This window comes from Arvicanthis niloticus, chromosome 1 (genome assembly GCF_011762505.2).
Source record: "Arvicanthis niloticus isolate mArvNil1 chromosome 1, mArvNil1.pat.X, whole genome shotgun sequence".
Lineage (NCBI taxonomy): Eukaryota > Metazoa > Chordata > Mammalia > Rodentia > Muridae > Arvicanthis > Arvicanthis niloticus.
In genome coordinates this window covers 44,455,258-44,469,261 of record NC_047658.1, presented here as the reverse complement: position 1 = coordinate 44,469,261, position 14,004 = coordinate 44,455,258, and the positions used below count along the sequence as shown (strand labels likewise).

At 42.5% G+C, this 14,004-nt stretch overlaps 1 protein-coding gene across 4 annotated transcripts in view; it reads left to right on the top strand.

Moving 5' to 3' along the window:
- Positions 1 to 5,183: 5,183 nt before the first annotated feature.
- Mctp2 (multiple C2 and transmembrane domain containing 2) overlaps positions 5,184 to 14,004 on the top strand; it is a 219,887-nt gene continuing 211,066 nt past the window's right edge. The window contains exon 1 of one of the 4 annotated variants that reach the window (XM_076935826.1): positions 5,184 to 5,322. The gene's annotated coding sequence lies outside the window, so the exon portion shown is untranslated. Of the gene's footprint in view, positions 5,393 to 6,087; positions 6,144 to 14,004 lie in introns of those variants that run through there. The other 3 variants (XM_076935832.1, XM_034495257.2, XM_076935828.1) reach the window with 3 other exon arrangements.

Genomic DNA, 14,004 nt, shown 5'->3' with positions numbered 1-14,004 from the left:
AGTGAATCCGTACTTTCTTTGTAGGTCAACATTCCAGCCAGTAATTGGAGGTTAGATACATTAAAACTTATACAAATTACATGTCCCATGTAGGCATGAAGACAGACTGATAATATATGTCCAACATTTGTTAGTGTCTTTAGTTATAAGTTTGCTTATTATTTTGCCCTGTGTATCTATATTTAAAATTTCAAATTACTTGAGGATACATTATGGAGATATTCTTAGACAGTTCTGGCTTCATTCCATGATGGTTGTTCATCTGCCAGCTGTGTCTGTGAGCATCTAGGTTCTGTACCTCATATTCTTTTTCAGAGCACCTGAGGCTGCCAGGAGTTCCTCCTGTGAACTCTTTCAACAGTATCTTCCACATATTCTCTTGAACTTGACTCTGAGCATGTACTTTCTAGCCTTTTCAGGCTTTTGCACCAAAATTGTATCCCTTCGAGACACTCTATCTGATCATTTGATAATACATTTTACCTTTCGGCCAAGCTCTGGGGCTCAGAGAACAAAAGCCATTGTGGATTTTTTTTCTTTTTCTTTTGTTCATATTCATAGCATTGATAATAAAGCTTGAAGCACTGTTGACTAGGGGCACAGACTAGTCACCTGGCTTCTGGCCCAAAGCCAAGGTTTAGGAATATTCGAACTTGAATGTTTTTAGTTGGGCATGCGCTGTTTTGACTATTTTGTCCTTTCCTGTGCCGTGTCAGCCAATCTTTTATTTTACTAGCTGTGCTTAGTGAATGCCACAGATTGTTTTAGTTAGGAGACTATGCCAGTGACCACCTTGCTTATTGATGGAGGGTTGGTTATCATGGAGGGTTGCTTATCATCCTTCAGTCTAGAGACTTCTGCTTGCTCCTTCTCAGACTTCAGAAAGTCAATACAGTGAGTAGTAGCTCCTTTGGACAATGAGCAAAGACATATTCCTGAGAGATTGCTAGGAGTGAGACATTCTGAGTCAGGGAGTGTTGGGAGCTGACTTGTAGCAGAAAGCGGCTATCAGCTTTGCAGCCATCTCAAGCCATATACCCTGACAAGAGACTTGTTTTCCAAGAGCCTACAACAGCTGAAGCACACTCTGATATCCCACATATCTTGTTTTGCTGTTTAGTGCCCACAGCTACAAGGTGCACAGTGCACGTGCTATCCACGTTATACACACCTATAAGGCTTACGTCATATCCACACCTGCAAGGCATGTGGCATCCATGCGCCTACAAGGCACGTGACAAAGTGTATGAATACCCCAGACTTTCCTTCAGAGAGAGACAATAAGAGAAAAGGGGAGACAATAAGAGAGACAATAAACGAGAGAGACTTGACTAGACACCCTGTCTTGTCTCCATTCTTTGAGTCTCTTGCTAGGCCCTGACCTGCGGACTGGAGCAACAGAGCAGTCCGAGACATTTTGGCCCTAAAGCATAGGGCAGAACGGTCTGCAACACAGTAGCTCCAAGCATGGGTCAGAGAGCGGGCCGCAACACCGCAACAAGGGAGGACAACAAAGTCAATTGTTTTACTCATAGAACCTATAGGATGCAAACAAGCTGGTCCCTGTGGGAGCAGATTAAGACTTTTGCTCCTGTGATAAGTGACAGCTTAAGGTTTGGGTCATCTTAAAACAGGCATAGCACTTGTCACAAGCCCCATAGCACAGTTGGCAACATACTAGCACAAGCCAGTAAAACTGAATAGGGACCAATGACAATACTGTATAGCCTGTAACCCTCTCTTGCTGTGGGGTTTTGAACAGTTAGCTAACTGGATGGGATTTGGTCACTAGATGTGAAACCAGTGGAGGTATCCTGGGCAAGCCTTGAAAACAGTAAGCTTGGTTCTGCTTTGCCCACCCCCCCTCCCCCAATAAGCTTATAAGTAGATCTCTCAAGCTAGAGCCATGCTTTCCGTGATTAAACCCCTTGTCAACAATCACCATACATTCATCTCACCCATCAAATTCTCATCCACACCATCCATAAAATCTGATTCTGAGCAACTTATTACCTGTGAACATTTCTAGTTAATCATCTTGTGCTAAATGCATGTCTAGGTAGTTGAGATAATTTGCTATATAGAATTATCATAAATTCTATTGATGGGTTCGGGAGAAAAGTTTTGTGCTTTGCTTTGTAAGTAATTCATTTTCTGTGAGGGTTCCTCCTTTACCCCAGAGGATGGAAGCTTCAGGGGAAAACACAGCTGTCGAGTGCTGGAGCTAGGTAGAAGTGACCTACTAAACATGAGTTCCACACCTGCCCCTGGGACAAGAGGACTAAATGACAATTATACAATAGAAAAATGCCCTTGAGTAAATAGAATAGCAAAAAACTGCACTAACCATAAAAGGTGGCCATTTTCTCTGTACAATGCAACAAAGTAAGTACACTCCCTGTTACACTATACATATCTGGCACTTGGGCAACAGGATACATTCTCTCCTGGTCTGCACCCTCACAGATATGTGTACCTTAGTTGCTTTTCTGCTTCTACCATCACTGTTCCTGGAATGATGAGAAACTGCAATGAAGGAAAGTGTGTATGATGTCAGAGGCCAAGGGCTGATCACTGCTGGCATGACTTCAGAGCCAAGACAACTTTCTATTGGGCAATAAAGGGATTTGAACTCCAAACATTAGCCTTGGCCTTCTCTCTGGTCTTGAGCTGGGTTGATAGCTTGGTAGCATGACCAGCCTGGGTAGGAAGATCACGGAGATCCACTATGGTTCCTTGGTGCAGGGAAGAGTCAAAACTCTAGATTTTCTGATTACATTGGTCATTGACTCTTTCTAAGAAGGATGAACTTATTCCTACATCCAGCATCGTACATTCCCGTATTCTGGGCAGCTATCAATCAGAACTTGCCCCATTTAAATAGTTCTGCATCTGTCAAATCTGCACATCACACTGCTAAGGTTCTTCCCCTGTAGTACTGCCTATAGAAGGTACATGACAGACAGTGGAACTGTAGTCTGGTTATGTATACAAAGTCATACACGGGCCCTACAGAACATGTATTTGCACTGAACATTTAAAAGATGCTGTTATGAGACTGTCCTGCAGCCAGGCATCCATTGCCTGAGGTAGGAAACGAGTGAATCTAGAAGGGGGAAATCTCCTTTTCCGCAATCTCACTGACCACAGGGGCTGTTTCTTGAGTGACCACGTACTCTTATTGCTGCTATAAATTATGAAGGCCAGAGAGAACAGGTTGCCTATTATAAACCCTGGAGGTTTTACTTTTTTTTTCTTTCTTAAGTAACAACGATTACATCATTGACCAGTGCCCATAAAGCAAGACTCAGTTCACAACCTGTTTAAATCAAGAAATTCAAAAGAAGAACAGCAAATTAAAGACTGATCAGCCACATACAGTTTTATCTGTAGCCATGAGCAGTGAAGTAGGAAAACTCAAGTACTCAAACAACAGAATCCTTCTCAGAGTGAAATCCTACTGAGAGGAGGCAGGCAATACCATTCGAGGTAAAGACAAAACCAACATCAGAGGGCCCATGTCCCCGGGGAGCTGGGCAGATGGGTGGACACACATTTTTGTGGTGGGAGAGGGGAGATATCACTTTAGACATCCCTGTCTGTAGCCCTTTCGCTTTCTATACTGTTTAATGATTGCAAAATGCTGAGAGCCATTTTCAAACTTGCGGTTGGGCTGCAGGAACCACAAAAGAGGAACTTAAAGGAGATAGAGACAAAAGTCTCTTGTGAGGCTTTGCTTACTGTTTTAATTCATTTGTATCTTTAGTCAGCTCTAAAGGAACAGTTGCTGCTTTTTAACAGGCTGCTGTCCTCTTGAGTCTCCCCATTAACTTTGCTCTCTAAAGGGCACGGGACCTCCAGAGTAGAGGAAATAAGCCCTGTTTTGCTCGCTGGAGTCTTCTGGGTACTCGATCCAGGCTTTCAGCAGATATTTAACAAGTCTGGGCCTACGTCTTCATTTTAAACCAGAAATGTTATGACCTGTCTCAAAGGTTTGTAGACATTAAATATGATCAAGTATCCCATTGCAAGCATCTAGACAAGGACAAAGTTGACTTCCTCAGTGCTAGCTATTGAGTTAAGTGGGCTTTTCAAGACCAGGCAGTGGCTTTCACTACTTCTTCCTACACCCCAATGCTTTCCTTCTCTCCCCCCCCCCCCCCAACTTCACACCTAGGAGACATAGTCATGACCTTGTCTACTGAATGGCTACTGTGGACCAGAGGCTGTGCACTGGCTATATTCAAACTGAGATTTATTAGAGGTAAGGTTGCCATCCTAATTGGTTTGGTGATCCGCCTAGGCACAATTAGTTGTTGGGCCAGGATTTGATTTCAGGGCTTTTTGAGTTCAGAGCTCAGAATTACACCAATCACACTCGTCTGGTGTCACAGATTTCCCATCCCGACAACAGACTATAGAATCCTAAATCTGTCTCACAGCCAAGTTATTCTTCCTGTAACTCCTGTATCTAATTTCAAAACTGCTGCTCCCAGGAAAGGCGAGTCCCTGATCTTCCCAGAGTCTTCTGTAGCTAGCTACCCATAGGCTCTCAGGGGGTGTGGTGTGGTGGGGGTAGGGATGGAGGGGCAGCAAAACGCACAAAGCCAGGAGGGAGCAAGGGGTGCAGGGGGGAACATAAAGGAAATAAACAAAAGATAAGTATTTACTGAGCACCCAAGAATCAAAATTTCAGGGGATAGTCTTTAGGTCTCAGAGTCCTCAGGACAGCTCCCAGGCCACAGAGCAACTCATCCTTGGAGAAGGGGACAAGGTCCAGCAGTTCTGGGTAATTGACTTCCATCCACCATCGCACCCACATGGCACAGGTTTCCTAGATAGCTCTTCCGGAGGGTTGTGGTAGTGAAAACGGAAGCTGTTCTCTGCCTGGTGATTCTTTAGGAACAGACTAGGAGCAGTGTGAGATCTTCTGAGCCTCAGTGAAGAAAAAGTGTTTAGTAACTACAAGTTTGCAAGACACACTCATCCTCTTTTCTTCCTTTTGACTTTTAGGACACACCTTCCTCCTCCATGAGCCAATCCAAACGAATGACTTCGGAGTAATTGCAGTCTGCATGCCCAGCTATCCCAGCGAAGAGCCCAAACTCCTTCCTGTCACACCTGGCAGAGCCACCGGCAGCTGCCTCCGCTCTAGCTGGGAGGCGGCTCCAAGGTGACGCGACCGCCTCCTCCCCTTTAAGGCGGGGCTCACAAAGAGGTGGCTGAGGAAGTCCCGCGGCTCTTGGGACACTCCTGTGTCCTTTGCATCAGGCTACTTGGCGTTCTCCGGAGCAGCGACCACAGCCACAAGGGACAGCAACGGTGGGTCCCACGCAAGTGAGGGGCGCGCGGCCGCCGCGCTGTGCTGGCCTGGGGACTCAGCCTCAGACAGGTGAGGGTGGTGGGCCACCTGGTCACGCGCATGGGCAGGGTATCAGGGTCCTGAACAGTCTGATACTGAGGCTGGACATCGTTCTGTTTTAAGTCCAAATGGGAAGTTACCGATTTTAGGGGCCCGGGATGGGATTTAATGACATTCCTAATCCGTGGTTGCCGGCTCGGGGTTAAAAGAAGTGTCTTTTGGCCCAGAGACTGGCACGAAGTGTTGGCGAACTTGAGAGGGCAGTCTGTCACAGCGTTTCTTAACATTTTAAAGGCCGCGCAGCCAGGCTTCCCGGAGTCCAGTGGAGTTATTATCCCATTGCTTCTCGAATCTGGACTTTGCAGAGGTCAGCCCTTTGATTGGATGGGCTCTGATGCAGTCAGTTCCTGAAGAGGAAGAGACTCGCGTTTCGGCCTTTGCGCTGGCATTTGCTCACTTACAGGACTGTGGAAAGCCTTAGAGTAGGCATAGGCTATGCGCTCTCAGCCACATTACCAAACAAAGCAAAAGTGATGATGACTGTAGTGAATTTGCAAAACGAATGTTTCTGCAGTTAGTTCCCTAACGTTGTCTACGCTGTCTGGTTGTTAAATAGAGCTCGGATTTCACAAGTTGAGGGTGTTTTTTTTTTTGTTTTTGTTTTTGTTTTTTCCTGTAAATGGACTACGTCCCTCTGCAGTTCTGCAGTATGAGGATCCCAGCTGCACCTGGATGCTGTATCCTGTGTGCCCTAGAAGCTTCAAGCCTACAGACACTTAAGGTGCTAAAGAGCTGCTCTGTGAACCCTGGGGCATTAGAACCCTAGTTTATCCAGGCATATGAAAATGCGATCACCATTTATTCTCTCTCTCTCTCTCTCTCTCTCTCTCTCTCTCTCTCTCTCTCTGTGGTGGGTGTCTCTGGATGATGATACAATTAGTATTCAGGCTTAGACTGGGTCATCGGCAATTCAATTAAACAAATATCATACACCTGCTAAAGGCAAGCCATCTAAAGAACAGGCTAAGCTAGTAGTGTTTGGTAGCCAGGTGTTGAGACAAAGGAAGGGAGGGTCTTAGAATGTCTACAACTTACAGGTGGTGTTTAGAAAAGCCCAGGGCCACGTTTCTGATGACTTCAGCATGGTCACCTCAGGTAAAAGGTACCATATAGGGAAAATGCAAGTTTTAGAGGAGGGTGGCAAAGAACAAGCCAGTAATTTGGACAAGGAGGTTGACCTAGAAATGAAGCGTGGATACATCTGTGTGCTGTTTTGATAGTTCGTGCTGTAGTAAGATGAGGCTATGTAGATTTGAAAGATTGGCTGGAAATGAGAATTCAATTATATTCACAAAATCTGCCTTGGATTAAAGTAGGCTAAAGTGAAAACCAGTGGTTTTGTTGTTTTTATTATGTGCCTTCTTTAGTCTATCTTAAAAAGACTAATATGTACAAGGGGGGGGGGCTGGTTACTTCCTATGTATTCTTTCTATGACATATATTAACATACTTCAACAACTTAGCTTAATTTCTTCCCTTAGCTGGGAAGTGAATAAAGGTACCATTGTCCCTTGGGAAAGACCTTGTGTTTGTATGTAAATCCATCTCTTATTAATAGATGACTACTATTAAAAGACTGCATCCATCTTTCCTTCAGCCTATCTCAGGAAACAGAGCACTTTGTGCAGCCTTGGCAAAGACTCCTTAGCATCCTCATGTCCTGGTTGTATAGTAGCCATGGTACCTCTGCTGACCACATCTCATAGTGCGTGCAACCTGGAGTGTCTAATTAAAGTTACTATGCTCTGTAAAATAAGGAAAGCCAGAACTCATAATCTTTTCTATTTCCTGCCAAGGAGAATTATCTACATTCTTAAAACTTTTTCTGCAATTACTGCTAACTAAACTCAAAAATCACAGGTGTCCACAGTTTAATTATTTTTGAGGGGTTGGCAGTTCACTGATGAGAAAAGGCTTCTGCCTGTGTCGAAAGAAAGATCAGATTACACATTCTGCCTGGATCACATGGGTTTGGTTTCTCTATTTTTAGTGAAATTAACAGGGCATTCTGAATTCCTCTGTCTGAACTTTTAACATCATCTGCAGGAGGTGTGTATAAACCCACACTTGATTTAATAACAGACCAATGGGGATAGAGCTTGACCAGATGACAGATAAGATGGAAAAGTTTCCAGAAAATCCCAAGGGCCAAAATGTGTCTGGACAGTAAGGCTACGGGGGCTGAGGATTCTGTGTATCTTGAAAGGCAAAGCATTTGGGCATCCTCTTGGAGAAAATCAATACAAAATTTGAGCATGAATGAATATTTATTTAAATAAGGATGAGCTAGACGAGAACTCAAGTGTCTCTCTCCCTCTCTCCATTGCAATCTTATTGGGTAATTTAGCGGAGATGTTTATAGAGCAATGTTTCCTGTTTGTAGTCTGGCTTCCTCTCTCATACTACTTAGCATATACCAGCTGCTTGGACCACAGAGGCCTATAAAGATCTTAGGCTGAAGCTCCTGTATATGAGTGAGGGGCAACTTGGTGTTTGGAGGGCAAGGACTCCTAGACCCTTGAACAGAGAAGAGGTATCTGTGTGGGGTGGCAGAGACTCCTGGATTGTTAGAAACTCTTAGCACCTATGCCTAGTGACCAACCCAGATATGACCTCTAAGGCCTTCCAGGGATCTAGTGTCTGTTTAGTTACCATTTACTAAGGATTTTCTGTATCTTAAAGTGAGCTAAGGGCCTCAGTGCTCAACTCTTCTTGTCTCCAGGACAGGGCTTTACTGATCACAGTGCAGATGGTGCCTTCAGAAGGAGCTATGGGCCTTTTCGTGACCTCAGATGACTGGACTGAGTTTGGAGTTGGTGGCATTACTGAGTCTAGGAAGGGTTTTGTAAGTGAGCAGAGGGCTACGGGAAGCCTGAATGCCTGTTGTTCCTTTCTGTTTTCGTTTGACTAATGGTGTACCTTAGTCAGTTCTCATGATATCCTTTCAGACCACCTGCATGAGCATCCCTGTGATAGCTCATTAGGTGTGCTTGTTCTCAGACCCTACTCCAGGACTTGGGAATCAACACCTCTGATGTGAGCATGGAGGTTTATATTGAAAGACTACCAGATGATCTCAGGCATTCTCAAGAGTATGAAGCACTATAGAATTTCAGACAATAGAGCAGGCAAAAGATCCCTTTAGGTTAAGAGTCAGAGGGAAGTTAGTAATAATGTAGATGTATTACTGTTTTAAAATGGGTTAAGTATCTTCATTCTGAAGATCTTACATCCAGAGGGTTCCAAAATCTGGAAGTTTTGAGTATTGACATGATGTTTCAAGGAGAAAATTACACACCACACAACTGTTTTTTTCCCAATATTTAAAACATTGTATAAGATTATATGCATACTAGGTACAAGTGAAACCCAATGAACTTATGGATGAAGTTGAGTTCAATCTATAAGTTGTACATATGCAAATATTATAGTATCTGAGAAATCAAATCACAAACTCTTCTGGCCCTAAACATTTAAAATACTTGTTATCAGATATGATTAACATCAGACCTTGTATTGCTTATGTATATCACATATTTACATCGTGCCATTCACACACATTTAAAATGCTACCACTTAATCACAAGTCCAAGCCCATGGTGGCGCAGGGCAGACCTTGTTTTAATGCAAAGGTCAAGAAACTTATGAAGAGAGCAAAGAAAGGCTTTTCCTCTGTTTACAAAAGTATGAAAAACAGTTCCAGTTGGAACTGCCATCAGGGGAAAGTAGTCTGGATCCAGAACCACCTTTCTCATCCTGCCTCAGAGAAATTCTCATGGACGGTACTGTTGTGTTTTGTTGGCATCACTGAGGGAATTTGAAAGGCACACACACATAGAAGAGAACAAAATAAAGAAACAAAATCAACCTCATTGGGATATACCTTTTAAACCAGTTCTGTCTTTTAATGAGTACCCTGGGTCTCCATGATTTTCTTTAGGGAGATTTTCTTTAGGGACAGATTCCCATATTGGAAAAGTCCATATATCTTATTCCTACTGTAGATGATTGAAGTTTGAATGCATATGTTACTTTCTTGTCACTGTTTAAAAGTAGGAAAGGATGCTAGAGGGACTGTGAGCAGGGAGTTGCATGTAGTATCAACAGACAGTTTAGGTGGAACAAAGTCAGCTTTACCTCTTAAGACCCACCAACCTAGGCAACAACCCACTTCTTCCATGCAGGTGCCACCTCCTAATAATATATTACACAATCTTCCAAAACAGTGCCACCAACTGGAGACCAGGCGCTCAAACATAAATGTATGGGACTATTTCACACTCAAGCCCCAACAGGAGTGAATGAACAGAATTGCATGATGTGACAAAGTCCCTTCCTGTAGTCATATTATAGACTGTATACACCTGTGGAATTAAAAAAAAATTTCCTGAAAATAAATATTTACATTTAACCTCAAGATGTCTCATACTAATAGGCTGTGTAAGTAAGAACATATAGCTACAGATATAAGTATATTGAGAATGTACAGACATATGTTTTGCCCTTGAGTTTGAACTTCAGGTCACTGTCTTTACCTCTGGCTACGAACATTGAACTTAAGAAGAACAGTGACATCTAATTTGCATAGTCTTAGCTGCTTCATCCTCACATTGCTTTTTGTGTGTGGCCACTTATTGCTTGTCTAGGAGATCAGGTTGAAGATAATAACCTTTCTGAACCAAGAGACACGTATTGGATCTTTAACGCCTCTTGTTCTGACACTGTGAAATGACTTATTGTTATTCAGAGTCTCAGGCTCTTTGCTTAGCTTAAGACAGTGGGGAATATTGGCTGTGTGGATAGATTAGTGAGACAAGTAGATATACAGGGATTATCAGGTGAATGGGGGTGATGAGGATGAGGGAGGTTGTGGCCTCAGGAAGGGATTTGTACCAGTTTGAGAAGAAGAGAATTATGAAGCCCATGGACCTTGTATTTGAAATGACCATAAAACTCTGAGGTAGATGATTGGGACCATACAAAAGCCTGCTATCCATAAGGAAGTCATATAAGGTAGAGATTTGGGAGAATAGCTCTTTAGGTAATAGCTTAATCCTCGACTAATTATCACTTGATTTAATAATGCATTTGCTATGACAACCGAGTGAATAGATTGTATATAATCTACAACTAAATGGTAGGAAGTGGGTAAATTAGAAGGCCGTTGCAGAGCAGACTTGGCATTCCTCCCTCTGGCTAGGAAAGATGCTAACATAGTCCATTTCCTTTGAAGTTAGGGTGGAAGATATTTTCTCCTGCCTTTTCTCTAGAAACTGGGGATGAATTCTCTACTCCCACTGACCTTTAATGCATTCCAAGGCCTGAGATGTAGCTGGGGAGAAAACTCTCTTAAAGGAAAAGTAAAGCAGAGCTAGCCAAAGCCGTGGGGTGAACAAGGAGACTGTTGAAAGCTAAGTTTCAGAATCTGATTCGGTAAAAATTTCACATCATTTTCATATGTAAATCCTTAATTTTCTCATATATATATGAGAATTTTTGTATTCTATATGTATATATCATCTACTTCATAAAATCATATTTTTTATGTGACACAGATTGAACGGTAACAATTTACTGTGGCTGCTAACACATTTTAGCTCAACTTTTTAAATGCAGAATCTATAGATTGTCTTGGGTGTAAAGTTAAGTAGAAAGCTGTTTGAAATATGCTAAAAAAAAAAAAAAAAAAACCTTTCTGAAACGAGTATTTGTTCTCATCGGATCCTGTATACTAGAGTTTTAATTGTGACTAAAACAAGTAGCTCCATCCCTTTAGAGCCAGCATAGGAGAGGAGCCAGATATTTCCAGTTGAGTGAACTTAAGTGCTGTTCAAGATAAGGGGCAGGTGCCGTGGGAGCTAGTGGGGAAGAGCAACCTCTAGGCAGAGCTGCTGACCATAGCAGGAAACAACAGGACGGGTGGTTAGGCAGGGACCTACGGAGGAAGTTTGCAGGGCACACTGGATGGATGCTTTTGAGGAACTGCAAGCCCCAGTCACGCAGTTTCAGCATGGTTAACAAAGGGGAGCAAATGAAAAAGAATGTTCGCGAGGGATCTGTCAACTACCGATGAGGCCTGAAAGAAAACTACTATGTGAATATGTGTGGTGGAGGCCATGTTCTGAGAAATGCTGTAAAGAGATTTCCCAGCTCCAAGAGACAATGGAGAGGATCATAGACACCATAATCCTCTAAAGAGCAACAACAGAACCCCACAAAACCTTCCAAACCCAAACTAATACTGGCAGCGACTGAATAATGATTATGTAACATGTGTTTGGCTTAGTGCATGGTGAGCTCTTTTTCAGCATTAGAAAATATGCTGGCTGGCATTTTAGACTGCGAACTTCTTGATATATCACTCATGAACATTTACTTGCTTGAATCACAATGAGCCACATTATTCCTATAGTAGCTTTGCTCAGAGTAGAATATATGCCTCTATTGATATAAATACGTTAGCTCAGCTTCCTAGATGATGTTCTAGACATGATCTAGTGTCAGCTCTTGTACCACCTGTTTCTGTCCCATGAGTGAGTGCTAGCCCAGAGGTAATGTAATTCCCTGCCTCCCCCCTCCCCAGCAATCAGTTGCTGACGGAGTCTGTTGGATAGAATGTGTCTATACATCTCTGTCTACACATCTGTCATTCTGTAGTCAAACGTCTCTTGCCTAAGCATGCCCCATGATGATCTCGCTCTGTCTCCCTTTCCCTCCTTATCTTCTTTCTGGGATGTATTCATTCTGATTTCCTTCCACAAAGCTGAGTGTTCGGAATGCTGAGGGAATCCTTGGTAGAACTCACTTGCAGCATTTGGGTCTTGTCTGAACAGGTAGGATTGTCTGGCATTTCTTTCCTTCCCCCAAGTCTCAGGTGAGTTGGCAAAGACCTGGGAGAAAAAGAAGGTTCCCAGGAAGGTTTTTTTTTTTTTTTTTTTTTTTTTTTTGTTAATATTTAATAAGACATGGGAGGGTTAGGAAGGCACATTATGAATTGTCTTTAAACCTTGTGAACTTTAAATGCGTAAAACAACACAACAGTTTGAACAAGCAGGTGTGACTCAGGTCACTGCCAGCAGATTGGTAAGTTTGATCATATCATCATCCACTTCCTCTCCAATATCCAGCCTTATTTCAGTTTCTAGCTTTATCATAAATCCAGGACACCACCTCACTATCTGGTCACATGACTTCCACGATCCATTGCCAATACATACTTTTCATTGGCAGGTTTCACATTTGTGCACAGTGGGAGAAGTTACTTGTTTTTTTATGGATTCCCTTCTGCATAGAGTCAGCTTGTGTGTTTTGGACTCTGTGTAATTACTCTCCAAAGCCTCTGCCAGGTGTAGCACTCTCTCAGGTTCTCTACTCTGTAGGATCCCTACTCATTAAGCATCACTTTCATTTGACTGAAGAAGAGACACATACAACTTACAGGTACAAACAACCAAGTTGGTTGGTGTTCTGGAGGCCAATATTTTCTTGTTTAAAATTTTCTCGATCATTTCAGATCAGCCATACTTCAGTCCTTCTACTGTCTTGTTTCTTATTGGAATTCAGGACTCACAAAGACTAATGACAAGACTTCCATGTCACCAAGACTCATCCCAACAAATATTTTAGTATTTCCTCTGCTTGTTGGATTTTGAGGAGGATGGTCAGTCCATTCATTCTCAGGTTCAATAACAAGGGGAGGCTTTTCAAAGCATGAGAGATAGTGATGAAAATGGTACATTGGTGGAACCCTTGAGTGTGTGTGCCTTTGATTTTACACAAAGCACTCAAAACACTCAAAAATGCGTATGTGTCTGTGTGTGCATGCACACACCCACACACACAGACACACACAGACACACGCAGACACACACAGACACACACACACACACAGACACACACACACACTTTTAGATTATTTTCTTGCCAGATTGTGGGCACACAAAGGTAAATATTTTTCAATGAATCCTTTTCTTAATCTGACCTAACTGATGTTGTAGATTCATGATTATTCAAATGAGTTTGTGGAAAGAAAAAACTGCCTTCAAGTTTGTTTTTTTTTTTTTTTAAAGATTGTATTTATTTTATGTATATGAGTACACTGTTAGCTGTCTTCAGACACACCAGAAGAGGGCATCAGATCCCATTACAGACAGTTGTGAACCACCATGTGATTGCTGGGAATTGAATTCTGGACCTCTCTGGAAGAACAGTCAGTGCTCTTAACCACTGAGCTATCTCTCCAGCCCCTCCATGTTTTATTCTTGATTGTTCATATACGATCATGTCACTCTCTGATATTCTTTTATATGCTGCAAGCTTTTAAGTATTAACAGAGGTTGATATTTCAAAACTCTGAAAATATCTTTGCTATTGATTAGATTTAGGTGCTTATTTATATATCTAAAAGCATATGGGTGCATTTATCAAATGAGTCTTTTCAGTATCTACATTACACAGCTGTGGCTGATGTTCTAGTTTTTCTAGTCTTAGAGGGTGGGCACTATTCTTATTCCCAGAAAGGCTTTGGAGAAATAACTCCAGATCATTGCATTTTTGTGGCTTTGGAGACATAGTCTATAGCT